The 17,303-nt window shown below is 47.8% G+C and overlaps 1 protein-coding gene across 3 annotated transcripts in view; it reads right to left on the bottom strand.

Moving 5' to 3' along the window:
• The window catches only part of NRF1 (nuclear respiratory factor 1), a 71,580-nt gene extending 58,740 nt beyond the window's left edge, over positions 1-12,840 (bottom strand). For all 3 annotated transcript variants that reach the window (XM_062579881.1, XM_062579900.1, XM_062579910.1), the window contains exon 1: positions 12,712-12,840. The gene's annotated coding sequence lies outside the window, so the exon portion shown is untranslated. The remainder of the gene's footprint in view (positions 1-12,711) is intronic.
• Between the last annotated feature and the right edge of the window lie 4,463 nt (positions 12,841-17,303).

Here is a 17,303-nt window from a genome sequence, read left to right as displayed (position 1 = left end):
AGCCATCATGAAAAAGGCCTTGTTTCTCCCCACTTTCAAAACTTGGTTCCTCACAGAGTTCTGAATTTTCTTTGCAAATAATCCTGGTTATCACAATTCGGGATTCATATTTTCCTATCAAGGCTGAATCACAAACATGGGTGGAACAGGCTAATTAAAGGAAGAGTTCACCTGTATTTTGCAACAGCATCCACAAAGTTAATGATTGTTTTCATGAGACATTTTATAGCCAAACTGCTACGTATCATCAAATCACCAACAGCAAGTGGAGAGACCGACTGTCATGCAGACTGCTCAGCGAGCTACAGCACAGCCTGCCCCGGCTAAAGGTTTGGGGAAAAATAACATCCCCACCAGCTGCAAGGCACCGAGGCGCAAAGGGACTAACCTTATTTGACAGACTCCCCGAACTCAAGCAGCAGCCAGGAACTCTGGCAGCCAAATAGCAGTTCTCCTTTGGAAAGCGATATAAAAAGGGATTTAGAAATTACACAGGAGGAAAGACAAAGGACTAACAGTTACACATGTTCTCTTCAGGATCCATTTTATAAGCGACCGGTGCCAGCCGTTACTTAGTTTAATAGGCACACTAACCTTTTTTGGTTTGGGGTCCCTTCCCCATCCTCATTTCAGACTGGTCAGGTAGTCAACTCACTTCTCCTCCCAGCAATAATGCTAAGGAGAAAAACTGGATTAATGACCCATCTAGTGCTTTCTGGAGAATTGGCCTTGAATTGCTGAGAAGATCTAAAAATTTGGTGCTATGAGAGAGTCGGATGCTAGGGGAAGCCGTGGTAACTAGTGGGAAACAAGGGCTGGTAAGCTTGCATCACCTCTTACCCATGGAAATGCAAGACAGCAGCCTGCATTAAACTTCTCCTCATCCTCTTACTTCCACCCGCGTGCCAGGGCGATCGATTCCTGATCACACGACGATGCGGCAGTCCAGGTGGGGTCCACAGCTGCATGGATCACCACAGCATGGACTATTTTTTTAAGTACGAAGCAGCCTGTTAACTAGTGATAGACCCATCGACAGGTGCAGAGCCCCACAGCAGCAGGGCAGAGAGGAGCCCTACGGCTTGCAAACGCTCTCACGGCGAGGACGGTTTCTACTGTCCTTTTCCCCAAAGTCGAGCCTTAGATTTGATGCGCTGCAAATTAAGCAGAAAGGAGAAAGGAACAGACAAGCCAACACCGTGGCTGCTCAATCGCCTCAGGAGACACCTGATGTTTCTGGGAGAGTTTTGTTATTATTTCCTTTTTTTTTTTTTTTTAATGAAGTTAATTTAGAGGGCTAATCAAAGGGAGAGGGCCAATTCAACACAGTCAGTCACTCTCATGAACTACCCCTCTGGCTCATTTCTGAATTTTTTCAAAGGCATGGAAACACTACTTTTTTCCCACATCCTATTTTCTGCTGGATCTCTGCATTGTAGTCAGCACCAGTTCCTCATTGACAATGTTACTCCAGACAGAAACCCAGCACATAGCAGACTGTCCTCTGGCACTACACCAGCTTGAGACTAGCTTTAAGAAAATAAATAAATAAACAAAATCCGCCTCATTAGTCAAGCTGGTCTCCCTCCTCACGGCTCAGTGAAATCCCACTCCCTGCTTGGAGAGCTTAATTTTTCCAGAAAAAAAAAAAAAAAAAAAAAAAAAAGTGTAACACCTCCTCCCTTTCTTCTACTCTTTCTGCAAAGCCGACAAGCATCTGGAGTTTAATATGCACTTAATGGATTCAAGCCTCCACTGTAAATAAGCCTTTTGCTTTGCATTAAACAACCAACATCACACTGGCACTTTTGTTCTCAGAGGCTGTTGTGGAGAGTTAATCAACTAATCGACAGGATTCCTGTGATCCGGGGTTGTCAATTCTCGTCCAAGGGTTTTGCGGGCTGCAGGGGCCTGACTTGGCTGATGCACAGCCCACCGCAGGGCTGCAGCTGCGGCCGGCAACAGCTGCCGGCTGAAGCCCTCCACGCAGCCTTCCAGGGGCTTTTCAGCCTCTTACACCAGCACTTCTACTAGGAAACGGGCCTCTAAAGCAGGTTTTAGTCATCCGCTGTTCAGCGTGCTTTCGGAGGAAGGCCATAGGGTTTACTCACTAAACGTATTGAAGAGGCATTGGGGTGGATGGGCCTTGGAGGACGCAGGCCATGGTGATGTGCAGGAGTTTGTCATTTAACTCCATGTCATGCTTTATGCATTAAATCAGATTAAAAAGCAGTTCTCAGCCATGCTGATGTGCTAAGGCACATAAGGTGGTTTTATTTAAAAAGCTATTTCAAACTCTACCTCTAGATGAATTCCCAACTCCCTGTAAAGACAGCATGACATAATTCATGAATAAAAACTGATTCAGTCAGACATTAATCATTCACAGCTAACTAATATAATAAAAATTCTGCTTTAGTATGGTCGTATTACATTTGAGATTGTCTGATACTGTTTTTTTACTACTCTGGCACAACCTCTCCATGTATTTTTTAAACAAGGATATATTTATTGATACTGATAGCTCCTAATCAACATATTTCAATACTTATACTACCCATGAAGAATTAATTTCGTTCAGGAGCAAACCAAGAGAGCATACATCATGGTTTTCACCTGGCCAACTGCACCCATGACTTAAACCATGGATGTTTACCAAACCACATTTGTCTTGCTAGACTAGCATTTATCCTCACATTACAAAAGCCAGATACACGTTCCATTTTTGATAGCTCACGAGATGGTCTGAATTCAAGGAGCTGGCAAAAAAGACAACCAGTCTCAGCCTTGTTCTACCACGGCTGCATTTCTTCTCCGCGTGGGACCAATCTTGACCAGTACCTGGAAGGTCCAGCCTGTGCCAAACACGGCGCTCCGGCTCCCACAGAGGCCTGACTTGCACGGTCCAGGGCTTCCTCGTTGCATTGGCTTCCTGTGCTGGTTAAGAAGCTACATCCAGGTGAAACATGAGATGGCAGAGCTACGCAAGCTGATTATAGCTGCACTGACTTCTGCAGGCATCACAACCAACCATGAGAACATGTCACAATTTCATATGGAAGCATCCACCTCCATTTCCTCTACAACACTGGACACAAACAGGCAAAACCCAGACCTCCCCACTGAGTGGGGAAAAAGGAAAGAGGTATTCACGTCCCCCTAAAAGAAAGCTTCAAACCCTTTTGACAGTAGAGATTTAGCTCTTTCCGTAACGTCCATCTGTCCTGATGGGTTGGCTTCTCTTACAGGTTAAATATTATTTACTTCACCTTCAGCAGAGATTCTGAAAATATGTCTAAAGGGAATTTTCATTGTGGGTTTGATAAGGAAACGATGCTATTAATCAAAGAAAAGATTGATTCAAATCTTAATCATTATCTTATCTCATTTAAAACACACATTTAAGTCCAAAGATCCTATTTTCCCCTGGTTGTGGAAAAAGTTTGTCTTTAATCATGGAGAGAGCTTGCGTCCCTCAGCCTCGCTCCAGTAAACTGTCTTTTTCCAGTGAAGCAGATGCCACTTTGGAAGCTGCGTAAGGTTTTAGACAGGACTTTCTGGGACTCGAGACATTACCTCATGTCAGCAGCAACAGCTGATACAGAGCATACTCATTGCACAGGCAAGATAAGGCATGCTAGTTTACACCTCTGCTATGGAGATTTAAGCTAACACATGTAATTTCATGCTGGCTAACAGCAGCACACGGGTAGAGATGCTCTAACTCAGAGGAACTAGAAGAAAACAGCTCTCATCCCACAGCGTCCTCCTGTGGCACAGCATTAGTATAATGATCCTCTTAATTACGACGGAAAAATTTCCCTATGCAACCAGTCTGGGCATGGAAAGACCTAAAAAATAATAATTAAAAAAGAAGGAGAAAGTGATTTTAATCTAGAAAACCAAGAAAACCTTTATTACTGGGCTCTTTTCATCAGCATCTCATGTAAAACAATTCACTGCAGGAAAACTTAAACATTTCACACAAATAAAGCCTGAAAGAGAAACAAATATGATTTTACACAAATTCATTAGGCATACAAAACTGCTATTTACTGCTTAAGTTTCCGTGGAAAGTCATCATTAGGAAACCTGATCGTTTATTTCATAACACACGATGCAATTTGCAACCTGTCAGTTCTTGTAGTTTGACTCCACACATCGAACAGCAAAATGCTGGCAGGAAGCTTTGTTTTAGTATATGGACAAGGTGGTTTTCTGCTGCGAGGTTCTTCTCAGGCTTTGGCGCAGGTGAGCTAGCGAGCGCAGGAGCGACTCTGCCGCGGCCCGGCACCCGGCTGTGCAGCACGACTCGGGATAGAAATGCCGTCTCCCCCCGGCCCCGGCCGGCAGGGAGTGGAGGTAGCATGTCAGAGGGTACAGGAAGCTCTCAAGGAAAACAAAAAAAGACACTTTTAAATTACCCCTGCTTGCCTAGATTGGCTGCCAAAGCAGTTTCTGTTCAGCTGCTCGCCTCAACCGGAGCGCTGGCAGCGCCCAAGGAAGAGGACGGGAGGTACCCAGAGAAAGCCTCCACGGTTTTTCAACTTTTAAACAAGTCACTGAAGTAAAAAGAAATGCAGAAGTAGTGCAGTGGAATCGACCCTCTCTGCGAAGGCGCTGAGCAAACCTTCGCACCCGTGCGGCGCTCTGAAACGCGCTGGAAGGGCAAACGAGCGCATCGCGGCCCGTCTCAGCCGGGGAGCACCACGCAGACCCGCCACTCCAGCTGCGTCGTAAAACCTCAGCCCGGCGGACGGGGATCTCGCGCGGCATTCGCGCCTTTCTCGCCGCGGCCCGGCAAGCGAGACACCCGGCTGACTCTTCCTTGCTAGTAACCAGGACAAACGTTTGGGACAGATCCTCCTTCCTTAAAATTGCTTTCATAATGTTGCATCAGAAATGCGTACGGGCAACACAGCGCGTGAGGAACAGCACACTCAAAGGTCACACGCTGGGAACGCGCCCATCCTGTCCTTTTAGTTGAGGAACCACACAGAAATCCCAATCACAAACTATTTTACTTTGAACGACACGGCCTAGAAGTCACTTCAACAGTGTGAAGCAAGTTAGTCACGTCTAGTCGATACGGGTTTTAATTAACAGGCAAAAACGGTCTTTCAACAGTACCGACCCCGTAAGCGCAACTGCTGCGAGACCCGCTCTTTGCCGAGTGCTGCAGCAGTCCCGGCGCTGCTGCCTGAAGGAGAGCGCGCCGCCGCTGCTCGCTCAGCCAACGTGCAAACGTTCCCATTTTTAACCCTCTTTTTTTTTGGGGGGGGAAGGGGGGGACACTAGCGGCTAAGCTGGACTGCCACAGAAAAATATACTGGAAGCGTGTGTTCACGGAGGGATTGGAGTGAGGGGGCCGGGATCGGAGGGGTGAGGCCAGCGTGTTTACCTCAACGTCCAGCACAGATGAGACCCGCTATCTTCAACATTTGCTAGATGGATTGAAGACTTGGTCCTCCCAACACGTTGACTCAACCAAATCAGCATGCGGTCAAGGCACGTCGTAGCCCTAAACATTTATTTTATCTAACTTCCACCCAAAAATGGTAGGCCGGGCCCACCCCTACTGGATTGCGCTCTTACTGACGCAACCTTCGGTGGGATGCTCAAGACAGTATGGTTCATCCTCAGCGCAGAGTGAGTTACACCAGTATAACTATATCTGGGTTAGGAGGTGGGGTACCACCTTAACTGGACCAGAAAACGTGCAGCTGTACAACCCGCATGCGTAAAACATCCCAGGCAATGGATTAAGCAACGATGAACTGTCCCAGACTGCCCCCCCCCCCCAAATAACTACAGTTATGTAGCTGTAATGATACACATACAGAAAATGAGTTTTTAGCAGTGTGAGGGTAAGAAGGGCTCCCTTCGTTCTTCCTTTTACCCTTTTCAATTTATTCACCCTCTCATACATACTGAAGGCCTCCATGTTTTGTGCAAACAGACAGATCTGGATTGCCAGCCATTCTGTTTTCAAAAAAAGAGCAAAATAATTTAAAATCTTCAGGGAAAATATAAATGGTAACATTTGTTTTCAAGATCTTATCCTGCAGAAGCTTGGTTTATTTTTCTAAAGCTGTTTAAGAGAAGGAATGGTGCATTAATGGCTCTTCATACAGCCTCTGCCATCAGTCATCGTATCGGCATTCACATGGGCAAGTCAGACTTGGATTTTGCATCATTTGGGGGTTTTCCTCCAGGCTCAAGGAAAGAATTTCTCCAGTTACCTTTTGGTGCCCTGTAGGCCACCTGAGGCTACAGAGTACAGCCAGGCTCAGCTCCGAGCCAGTAAAAATGGAGATTTTTCTCTCCCTTAGCATCTGTAATTGGGGGAAAAGGACAGGCACCCTCGCAAGGTTGTCGTTCAAGACCGAGGCGGCTTGCCTGCCCTGCAGAAGACTACAGATGAGTAGAAAAGCTCCTCAGCAAAAACCCTGGAAGCTAATCAGCAAAGACACTGGAAAGGGAAACTCTCACCTCCTTAAAGCAAAGACCCAGGCGTGGGGAAAAATCCAGCACATGTTCAATTTGCAGCTGTGTATCGTACAGGATTCAGATTTGAGTTTTCTGGTAAAAGGTGTATCTACAACTCTGCTAGAGACAAATGAGGTTCAGACAAATACTTGTTCAGACATTCTTCCCTTTAGTACTGACATAAAGAGTCTGTTAACCAGGTTACGTTGCTTCTCCAAGCATAATGTTTAACATTCAGCTGTTTTCCATACAGGTGAAACCAAATACTCAAGCCGTAAGTAATGAAGCACAGTTATAACAATTGCACACACAAGTGTATCTGCTAAAACTCTTTTTTACTAAGCACAGGTTTTTGTGCGGCAGTTCAGGAAGGGGCACAGTTCAAGCCAGCTTATGAGAGTGCAACTCCACCAGAACTTGAAGCTTTCCTTGCACGCGCAGAATATTTGAGGTTGAGCCACCACACCATCACAGTTTTCCAGTTCTGAGCCTCCTTACGTCACTGCTCAAGTAGGGCTTTTCTTGACTTGAATACGTAGCACCAAATGCAATTCCCATGGGAATTCACAAAGTTTTTAGAGTTCCTGTGACACATCATCATGTGCCTGGTGCACCAAAAAGGCAATACAAATTTTTATTTGCTGCTACGTTTTGTACTTCAGACCTAACTCTTTCACATTTCTTCACCAGCACCTCCGTCCACGTATGCTTCTGATTATAAGGGTTTAAGTATTACAACCATCCCAGGTTGCAGTACTTAAAAATAATAAATATCACACCATTTACTTCCCAGCCAAGAAACCCAACTTACTGATTTATCTGCAAATTGCCATGAATACTCATAGAGCAGAAATAATAAGCCTGAAAAAGCAGTTTGCAGCCCAAAGCAAATCTGAAAGGAGTTTTGAATCTGCTAGCTCTTTCCAGAGAGAAAGGTAAAGGTTTAAGGTCCTGTCTTCTTCAAGAGGAAAACTGGGAGTTAAAGGATCTTATTTGTGCCTAAGAAAGTAGCTGTAGAAGCAGCAGCAGGAGACTGGAAAGATGGAAGCCACAAACAAACTTATGGGGAGAAGAATTAATTTAAACACCATTCTTGTATAAAGATGTTGCAATATAATTAAAGCCTACAGCCTCTGGGAGTGTAGCCTTGCAAGTATTTTTGTCCCAGACTACGGGAAGTTTTCCAAGCCAGAAGTCATCACCATTTGATTACTTTAATTAGATGATTATGTAATAAGCAGTGGGAGGGAATCAGTTTCTTTTGCATTGCATTACCTTATCATTCTAGTTGCAAGAAGTGTGCTCTATGATTTAAAATATAAATATACTATCCTATTTTCTACTTATATATTTGAAATCAGATTAATTCTGTAACAGTACTGAAAAAGTTCAGTTATTCTCCAAGTTGCTATCAATCCGTAGACTCCAAGCCATCTATTTATTATTATTTACAGGCTACCCAGACAACACAAAGAGCAAATGGGTAAAACAGTTCACAAGTCTCCCTCACACACACACACAGCATCATTAGTGGCAGAAGGTAATCAACACCCAACAAACCAGTTGGAATAAATAAGGAAGCAAAGGTTCAGAGCTCAGCACTGAGAAGAGCAGAACACACCTCGCTGGTCTCTGCTCCTTATGGAGCAACATCTGTCTTTACACTCCAGCACAAAAATACACTCCTTTACTCACTGAAACGGGCAGAAAGATCTCTAAGGAAGTATCGCAAACAGAAAGAACAGGAAATGTTGGACTTAATCCTGTAAAGCCGATGCCCTAATGGAAAACACACTCTGTGAGCATCTTTGCACATCTACGTCTTTCTTATGGAGAGGAAAAAAAATTGATGACTCTTGATATGCCAAGGTACACCAGGATGCCTGCCTGCTACACCAAATATAACCTCCACCTCCCCGTCTTCTATCTGTCAAGAGAAGGGACTACTTCGTGGAGCCTGACAAGCGACTCATCCACAACGAGACCAGACCAGTCCCACACAGCAGCTCTTCACGTAAAACTAAATGCATCAGGCAGCCTACACCACAGACACCTCCTGGCCGCCCCATCACCTTAGGTGTCGCTCCCCTCTCACTAATGCTCCTGGTGGGAATACGAGACAAGATCTGTTCTTAGCTATAAGCTTCACCCTGCCAGAGAGCATAACAGGATCTGAAGTTTCTCCGCGAGCCGTGCCATTACATGAGGATCAATGACCCCACCAAATGCCCCCAGTGAGCTGGTCTGGCAACTGATTCAGCCCCACTGGCTTCGGGCACAAAGCAAGGGCAACAGGGCTGGGATCAGCACAATACTGAACTACTGAACCCAGCTGCAACTGCTGCAGCCGATGGAGAACAGAGCTGAGTTCTCCCACGAGCAGGATGGTGCCTGGACGGTCCAGGTTTAGTGCCCAGCCACACGCGAGGTTCCTGCCACGCACGGCACAAAGCCCTGGCAGCCTGCTAGACTGCGGACCTTAAGAAGCGTGCTCCACACTCCACTGCTAGTGGCACAGCCTTTATTTTGGACAGCGCACTGAGAGTTATCAGTGGAAGGTAAAATTTCAGGTGGAAAGAGAGAAAAGAAAAGATGCTATTAGTGTTCAGCATTTTATGGTTTATCTGCAGCTGCTTGGCAATAAAGACAGGGGGTTGCTCTGGTATCTGCATCTTTTTCATATTCAAGTGCAAGATTGGAGCTGATGAAGAGTTTCACAATAGCTGACACAAATTCACTAAACTAAATTCACTTACTAAACAACAAGCACATGGGGGGGGAAGAAGTATCTCCATTCAACAGTGGAATCTGAAACTTCGAAAAACCATTAAACTAATTCTGTAAACAATTACATTCAGAACCATAATAGGATGGATTATTTTTAAACACAGGCAAACAGCACCTCAGCAGAGTACATGCTAGAAACTGTGCGCCGTTTAATTCCTTAACACAGAGAGTCCTCAGTAGTTCATAAAGTCTTCAGCAGGATGAACCTTACCAGAGCTCTGGAAGAGCGCATGAACCAGCAGTACAGCTCTGGAGGGAAACAGATTTCTGGTACGAGAAGCAAACTAGGATAAACTGAAACTTTTATCCTTAACATTTATTTACAATTAACTGTAGCCACCCTTATTTTAGACAAGCATGCTTAAAAAATGGCTATTTATCAAACAGTTAATGAAGTTCATTAGAAGATAGCTGCATGAGTCACAACAAGTATCTGCTTCAAGTGCCACTTCAGCACCATTTTCTATCTTTCTAATATTCTTACAACTTACATAGTAAAAGCAATATCACCACTATATAGTGGGGGGTGTTTACAAAGACCAAAGAGAGTACTTTAAAAAGATTTTATTGAGCAACTCAATCACTGAGTAATCAGGAATACAAAGAAAGTTAATTACTTTTTTTTCCCCTAGAGATCTACTTTAAGAAAAGCACCAAGAAAGATGAGGTCCAAGGCTAAACTTCACAGCGCTTCTTATGGTGCAAAATCACCAACACTACCTGATTCCTACTGACAGCATACAGTGATCTCATGTATAGAAGTCTATATTAATTTTTCTTGTAGAGGGATACAGGGGCATTGCAGAGCTACCGCACCTCAGCTTCTTTCCAAGAAGATACTTTCCCAGGCCCCTGTCTGGATCACAGGAGGATAAGGTAAACATTCCCAAAGCCTTTAAGACACTGAGAAGCTACCTGGAAATCTCCCTCCGATGGAGAATGAAGAGCAGGTGGAAGCAGTGACGGAAATCTTCCCACAGTACGTGCATGCACGTGGCAGCAGAAGTTTGCCATAATATAGCCTAGAAGCAAGATTTGCAATAAAGGCTGCCCCGGCGCTCCCAGCCTGAGCTCCTGCTGTCATTTGTGGTTATTTTCACTGACGAGGCTGAAATCTTCCAGGCTTGAGCTCAGCCAAAAGAACTGGCTGTTTCAAGCCTAAGAAAAAATGATTCAGACTTCTGAGCAACAGAAAAATTATAAAATTCCAACACTTAAATAGTCTTCGCGCCAAAATACCTGAAGTCCGAAAGTTGACATCTACGCAGCTGACCAGTCATAGGGCCGCTGTCCAGGAATGTTGAAGTGTGACACTAGTGCTGAAAACTCCTATGCAGCCAACCTTATTCCAGGGCACTTCATTCACTGTCGCTTAATCCTTCTAGGAGCGGGTTCACATCACGCGTTTTCCTGAGTGAGCTGCGCGGAAGGGCAACCTCGGACCGACTCAGGGCACACTACGGGCTCTTGCAGCGTAGCTGGCTTTTGCCAGGATAGCTTATTAACTTCTGGCGTCAGGATACGCTATTCCGGCAAACACCACAGTTTGGATGGCGCACTCCACGTCCACAGCACAACCCGCCCGAATACCCAACGTAGTCCTTCCCTCGCGCGCGCCTAGGCCAGGCTACCCCTAACGGCAGCACGGGAGGCATGAAGCAAAACACAGCAAGCTAACGCGGTCCGCAGCAAGTTTTCTCATTTGATGGAAAGGCAGTATTTTCACTACTCCGAGCCAAAAATCATCCTGTCCACGCACACTTGAACACTAGCTATATCCAGACCGCCAACGAATAACGTTTTACAAGACCCATGCTTCAGTCCGCCTGCATAATGTAAATGTACATCAGGCCACACACTTTGTAAGATGCAGGCACTGTTTCTGCATATCAAAGTGCATGAACTGCATAAAACAGGCAGTGGGTAAGGCAGAGAGTTCCTCTGCTTGCTATATTTACGGCACATATGTAACAGCCCATGCCTGGATCACTGTAAAGCCTGCACATAAACGATGCGAGGCGTCCAAGAAACAATTATGATAAAAAAGAATCTACAAAATAGTAAATAAACTTTAAAAATTACACGAGCACATGAGATCATTTAATTAAACGCTACATTACAACACTTAGCTATGACAGACAACATTAAAACCCTGAAGGAAGAGTTAATGTAATCGCAACCTTTCCAAAGTTAACATCTTCATCACACTACTTCCGCTCTCCCATAATAAATAATAAAATAATAAATAATAAAACAAGGGGCCATTTTTTTTAAATCAGAGATATCTCCTAAATTAAAAAAGACAACCAATCTCTATCTACTTTCTCAGCATTAAGACCTTAAAAAAAATAAATTAAAATCAGTACAACAGTTGTAGATGAGCAATTGCGATGCCCACAACCCGGAGACAAGCTGCAGCTCTCACTCGCGCAAGGAGCGACGCGAGCTGCCAGGATGCCACAAAAGAAACTCAGAAAAAGCACCGGCGGTGCACAGCCGGGAAGAGGCGTGTGGCACGGCGGGCCGCAGCTCCGGCTGGACAGCGGCAAGGCAGGCGCGCCGGAGACAGGACCCAGAACCGCAACATCCTCCCTGGGATAAAAACCCCACAGTTCTGGGAGTAACAGAGGTGGCTCCAACGGAGCGAGGGAGCAGCGACGCGAGGCTTAGAGCGGTGCAGACATCTCCTCGCGTTATGAAAACCATCCATAGCTGCCGGAAAGCTAAGGAGCTTGGAGCCCCACACGTACACAGCCGAGCGCGCTCAGTATTTCCCTCCTGAAATTATGATTTACACCAACAAGGTCCCAAGCACCTCAGTCCCCAGCCAGGTCTCTTCCTAAGCAGATGCTGTATTAGCAAAGAACAAAGAGACAGGACTGATCCCCCCTTCTGGGGCATATTACAGGCGAAAAAAAAAATAAAATAACCCTCAAAAACCTGCATGCACGACTGACAAAATTTAAGGCAGCCTCCTCCCGGCAGCACCATTACCCCCCCCCCCCCCGCCAAAGGGCAGCGCTGAACCAAGCCACGCTCCCTCCACCGACAGCGGGGAAAAAACCCAATAATCATTATAATAAAAAGCCACCGAAATGCCCGAAACTCCTCCCGAACTTCCCCCGAGCGGCATCCTGCCCCCGGAGCCCGCGGCGCCCGGCGCGCCCGGCGCGGCCCGCTCGGCCCCGGCTCCGGCTCCGGCCCCGGCCTCGGCCCCGGCCTCGGCTCCGGGCCCCGGCGGCTTCCGCCGCGCCGCCGGGCGGGAGCGGCCCGCAGCGGGCCGGCGCTGCCCCTCGGCGGGGCCTAGCGCGGCCTAGACGCGGCGGCGGGGCGGCGCGGGCGCCGGGGGTGCCTGGGCGGCCGGCGGGGGCCCCCGCGTTGCTGCGGCTGCGCCGGGGCTGGAGGAGCTGGGAGATTGCGCGGTAGGACACTCACCTCAGAGCGGCTGCGCTGCAGCGGGCCTGCGCCGTGGAGCCTCTGCCAGGCGGCGGCCGGGGAGGGAGCCGAGCGGGGACGCGGCGCGGCTCGCCCTGAGCCGCCGCAATGGCGAGCGGGAGAGGCGGGGACCGGCGGCGGCGGCGGCGGCGGGAGGAGGCCTGGAGAGGGGGGGGGAGGGAGAGGGGAGCGGGTGGGGGGGGGGAGGAGGACGTATGGCGTCATAGCCCGGCGCCGCCGCCATTGTGAGAAGGGCGAGAGCCGCGCGCGGGGAAGCGAAGCGCGGGCGGCGGGGCCGCCATGTGCGTGAGGGCAGAGGGAGCGCGCGGCCGCAGGCGGGGGCGCCATGTTAGGGAGGTCGCGGCCCGTCTCCCCGCGGGGTGTGTGTGTGAAACGGGTCGCGCGCGCGGATTGGGGGGGGGGGGGGGGGCTCGGCGCCATCTTGGGGAGGTCGCAGCCCACCCTTCTCCCCTCGCCGCCACCTCAGTGTGGCGGTGCGAAGGGGATTTCGGCAGCGAGGCGGGAAGGGCGAACCCTGAGGATGGCGGCGGGGCGCTGTGGCCGGGCGGGAAGGGATCCAGCACGGATCCAGCAGGACCTGTGCTCCCTACAGGGGCTGAGCAGACATGGTGCCTCCGCCACACAGGCCGTCGCGCCTCCGGCTGCCTTCGGTCTCAGGGTGTTTTTTGAGGCTGCAACCCCTAAAAAAACCTGTTTTGTCTCCCTGTCTGTGCCTGGGTCTTGCTTTTCTCAACTGCTCTTGCTGTTTTGGGTTCGTGCGGAAAAAACAGATTACTAGGCGAAAGAATAAATAAAAGAAGTCAAAATAAGCCATGGGCAGAGTGACCGTCTGTGTACAGCGGCAGACCTCGGCTCGAAGCAGCCGTGTGGTGGCTGTGCGGGGGCCTCCGAACGAGCGGCGTCCGTTCGCAAAGGAGAAAGCAGGGCGACTGGCTCTGTCCCGAGCGGGGACGTCACCCGCAAAGCCACTCGTGTCCCCAGGCGCGCGGTCCTGGGGGATGCCGATGAGCTGAACTCGGCCATGGCCTGCCTCATTAGCGTCTCAGTTACGCGAAAACTAATGGTTTCTTCTGTTGGCGCTCAGAGACATCCGTGAGGATCACAGCCCAGCCTTGTGGTGGAAGATGTTGATGGTCAAAGGCTGTCCCAGTCCCCAAGCAGCTTGTGGTTTCAGTAGGACCTCGAACACAAAGGAGGGGGGCTTAAAAGAGAGAAACGGAGACGAGGGAAATAATAAAAACAAGTATAAACGTCTCTTCCGTAAACCTGAGTCTTAAAAAGGAACTTGAAATCTGATAGACTAAAGTCATCAAATTTAAGACGTTTTTCTCCTACAGTTATGGGATGGCATGGAAAATACAGCAAGAATGGCTACGAGGACACTGGGAAAGTTAGCAGAAAACTTTGGTTCACCGAAGGCGGCGAGCCCACAAATCATGAGGCATCACAGCCAAGCTGTGTCTATCCCAAAGTCCATGAGGACTTACGAGAGATGCCTGGATGTTGCCCTTGCAGAGCAATAAGACACTTCTACCAAGTCCTACAAGTGGTTTATGAGTATCCCTAAGGTATAGGGATGAGTGATTTCCCCGCTTTGCAGACTGGAAAGCAAAATATTTTCACTAATATCTTCATTAAGGATGTTGGGTGCATAGATCGTGCACTCTATGCCAGAGATCTGGCAGGTTAAAAATTGACTAGATTTTTATAGTACAGTAGTCATAGTTTATTCTTGTTAGTGTAAAATATATATCATCTGTTTTATTTCAGAACGTCAGCTGACCAACTGCTGCCTACTAGAAACCTCTTCCATGAGGATATCATTGTACTACAAACACTACGATTTCTGCCATTATACTAATATCCACTACCAGGATTTTACAACTTTTCTTGAAATATGTAGTACCAGTCCCTGTGAAAATGGATGCGTCTTACATGCCTGCCAGCTCACAGCACTGTGCAAATTTTATAAACATGATAGACAAATACAGAGAGAATGTCATCTGATCAGTGGAATTAAATACAGCCACCAATTTTTCTATTAAGAAATAGAAAATAACAAAATAACTTCCCAAAGCAGGAAGTTATGATCATACTAACGTGTTTTCCATGCAGGACCTTTGGAGGCGATTGGCATACACGTCAAGGCAGCTCCAGGTCAAACGTCCTCTCTGCAAAGTCACACTCCAGCTGTTGCTTCTGCAGTGCCCTTGCATTTCTTCAGGGGCTTGGCTGCCACACGCAACCTTTCACAGTGTGTTCTGAGAAAAAAAAACACCTCTGCTTTTTGCATGGATTATTTTCCTAGCCCCTAGACTCAATTAAGTGAGTCACTGAGTTTTGGATGTTCTGGATTTCTGTCATTGGCCTCCAGTATATGCAAAACGTGGATCTGGGCTAAGTGATGGCTTACTCCAGCTGCTGACATGAACACAACTTTCCTTGCAGGACTGGGAGGTGTTTTGGCTGGGGCTTGTTGCTCTGCAGAGATGGGGGAGCACCTGGCTGACGGGACGGCACAGGCTGCCAGCAGACGTGTGGAGGCAGCTGATGCCGACTGTCAGAGCCGTGGAATTCCCTTGCACTCAGCAGCAGTTTTGGAGCAGGGCCACAAGCACAACGTGCTGCTGCTGTGCCACCCTACAGGCCTGGTGTAACCAGCAGCAGCCCAGGGTTTCTGCATGATGGAGGTCACTTCCTCACTAGCTGCATAGCATGAGAAGGTAGATTTATATTAGCCACTAGGAAAATTTCACAGTAGTAGGCTACAATAACACTGGATGAGCTGAGAGAGGCTCTGGAATCTCCCTCACTGGAGGTTTTAAGAACAGGTTAGACAAATACTGCTCAGGAATGCTGTAGGTAGAGTTGCTCCTGCCTCAGGGAGAGGGATGGTGACGTCTTTGGGTCCAGCTGCCTGTTTCCATGTTGCTAATCGGTTTGGAATGGGCAGTTCAGCATACGGGCTTCTGAAAATGCACATGGACAAGGCCATTGCTGCTGCGTGTGCTGGGGCTGGGCTGCACGCTCTTTTTACCACCCCTCTTAAAGTACTCATAGTTCTGTAAACAGAAGAGAACAGTGTACCAGGACCCAGGCCTCTCTAGAGGCAATGGTGTGGACATGCATTTGGGATGTGCCAGAGGCTTCCAGAGAGGCAACATTTTCCAGTAGGAACAGGCTAAGACTCTTCCTACTTGAAAAGCTGAACATCAGCACATGTCTTCCCAGGTTATCATGGAGACCCACCTAAGCCCAAACTGCCCTGTGTCATACACCCATAATTGTACATGAAAACAGTTGGCAAAAGACTGTTTAACTGCAAGTACGAAAGTACATTTGGCCAGCAGAAGGGGAGAGCCCAGCTTGCACTCCCACAGGGATGCAGGGGCTGTTTTGACATGCCCTAGGCAGCATATGCAAACAGGGAGAGGAGGTTGGCTAGCTGAGGGCTGATGATGCAGGGTGAGAAAAGGTAGGTCTGGTAACAGGGCAGGCCCAGAAGAGCAAGGGCAGGTCCAGGAAGGTTGTCCACGTCCTTGGTCCAAGAAGAGAAAGTGTAGAAGGGTATAATTTACCAGGTAGAACTTGTTCATAAGCAACCCTATTAGTCTCGGCAAAGTTGAAAAGTCTGCAGCACCTTGGTGCCCCAGGCTGCTGGGAGGGTGCTGACAGGGTATTTTCTTGAAAGTGTCTGCTCCTGTGCCGAGAGATCACAGCAGGGACATCAGGCAGAAGGTTGTGTGAGTGCATTTTAGCAATTTGCCTTGTCTCTGGTTGGTGACTTCTGGGGCACAACAAGAAGACACATGAATAAGGAGGAAGCATTGCTGAGTAGGAGTTGCATAGGAAGGTGTAAGAGGACTGGGAATGCCTGGATTAGTTAGCCTAGCTCTGCTTTGTAATGTGGGTGGGATACCAGCAGCAGAGTAAGTGGCTTTTGGGCTTTGGACAATAGCCTCAGGCTGGTCTGACTCATCAGCCTTGAGTCAGAGATCTTAGGTGTTTTCAGGAGCCAAGCTAGGGTCAGTACTTAAAAAAGAGCCCAAGGTGTATCTCCAGTGAAGACTTCCCCTATGCGGGAGTGTAGCTAAGTTACAACCAGAAGATTTGCAACTATGAAAAAGTACTGTAGACTTCTAGGGACCACAGTGAGAAATTATGTTTACGTAAGGGGATGAGACACATGCCCTTGCTAGCACATTTAGCACATCACCTAGTCTAATTCAATCCAACATATTGTTCCCATCAGCAAAGCTAGTGTGAGGAGAAGGGAGAGTTCTCCAAAAGCCATTTTGGAGATACTACTACAGCTTTAAGACTTACTAGACTTCCTGAACACACCAACTCTTGCTCATTTTATGACCATAGGTATTACAACAGACAAGACGCTGGATTTATGTGAGAAGGTTGATCTCTGGCATGCTGGAAATGAAGGAGCTGCATATGGTCCTGCAGTGGAAGACACGTTCCTGGCAGCAATTCTGCTCTGTGTCTGTTTCCCACAAAATGTCCTAAGTGCCTCATAGTTAAAACATCTGCTGCCTTTTGGCACTTTTTAGCTGCCGGTG

Source organism: Rhea pennata, chromosome 1 (assembly GCF_028389875.1).
Source record: "Rhea pennata isolate bPtePen1 chromosome 1, bPtePen1.pri, whole genome shotgun sequence".
Taxonomy (NCBI): Eukaryota; Metazoa; Chordata; class Aves; order Rheiformes; family Rheidae; genus Rhea; species Rhea pennata.
This window is presented reverse-complemented; position numbering and strand designations above follow the sequence as displayed.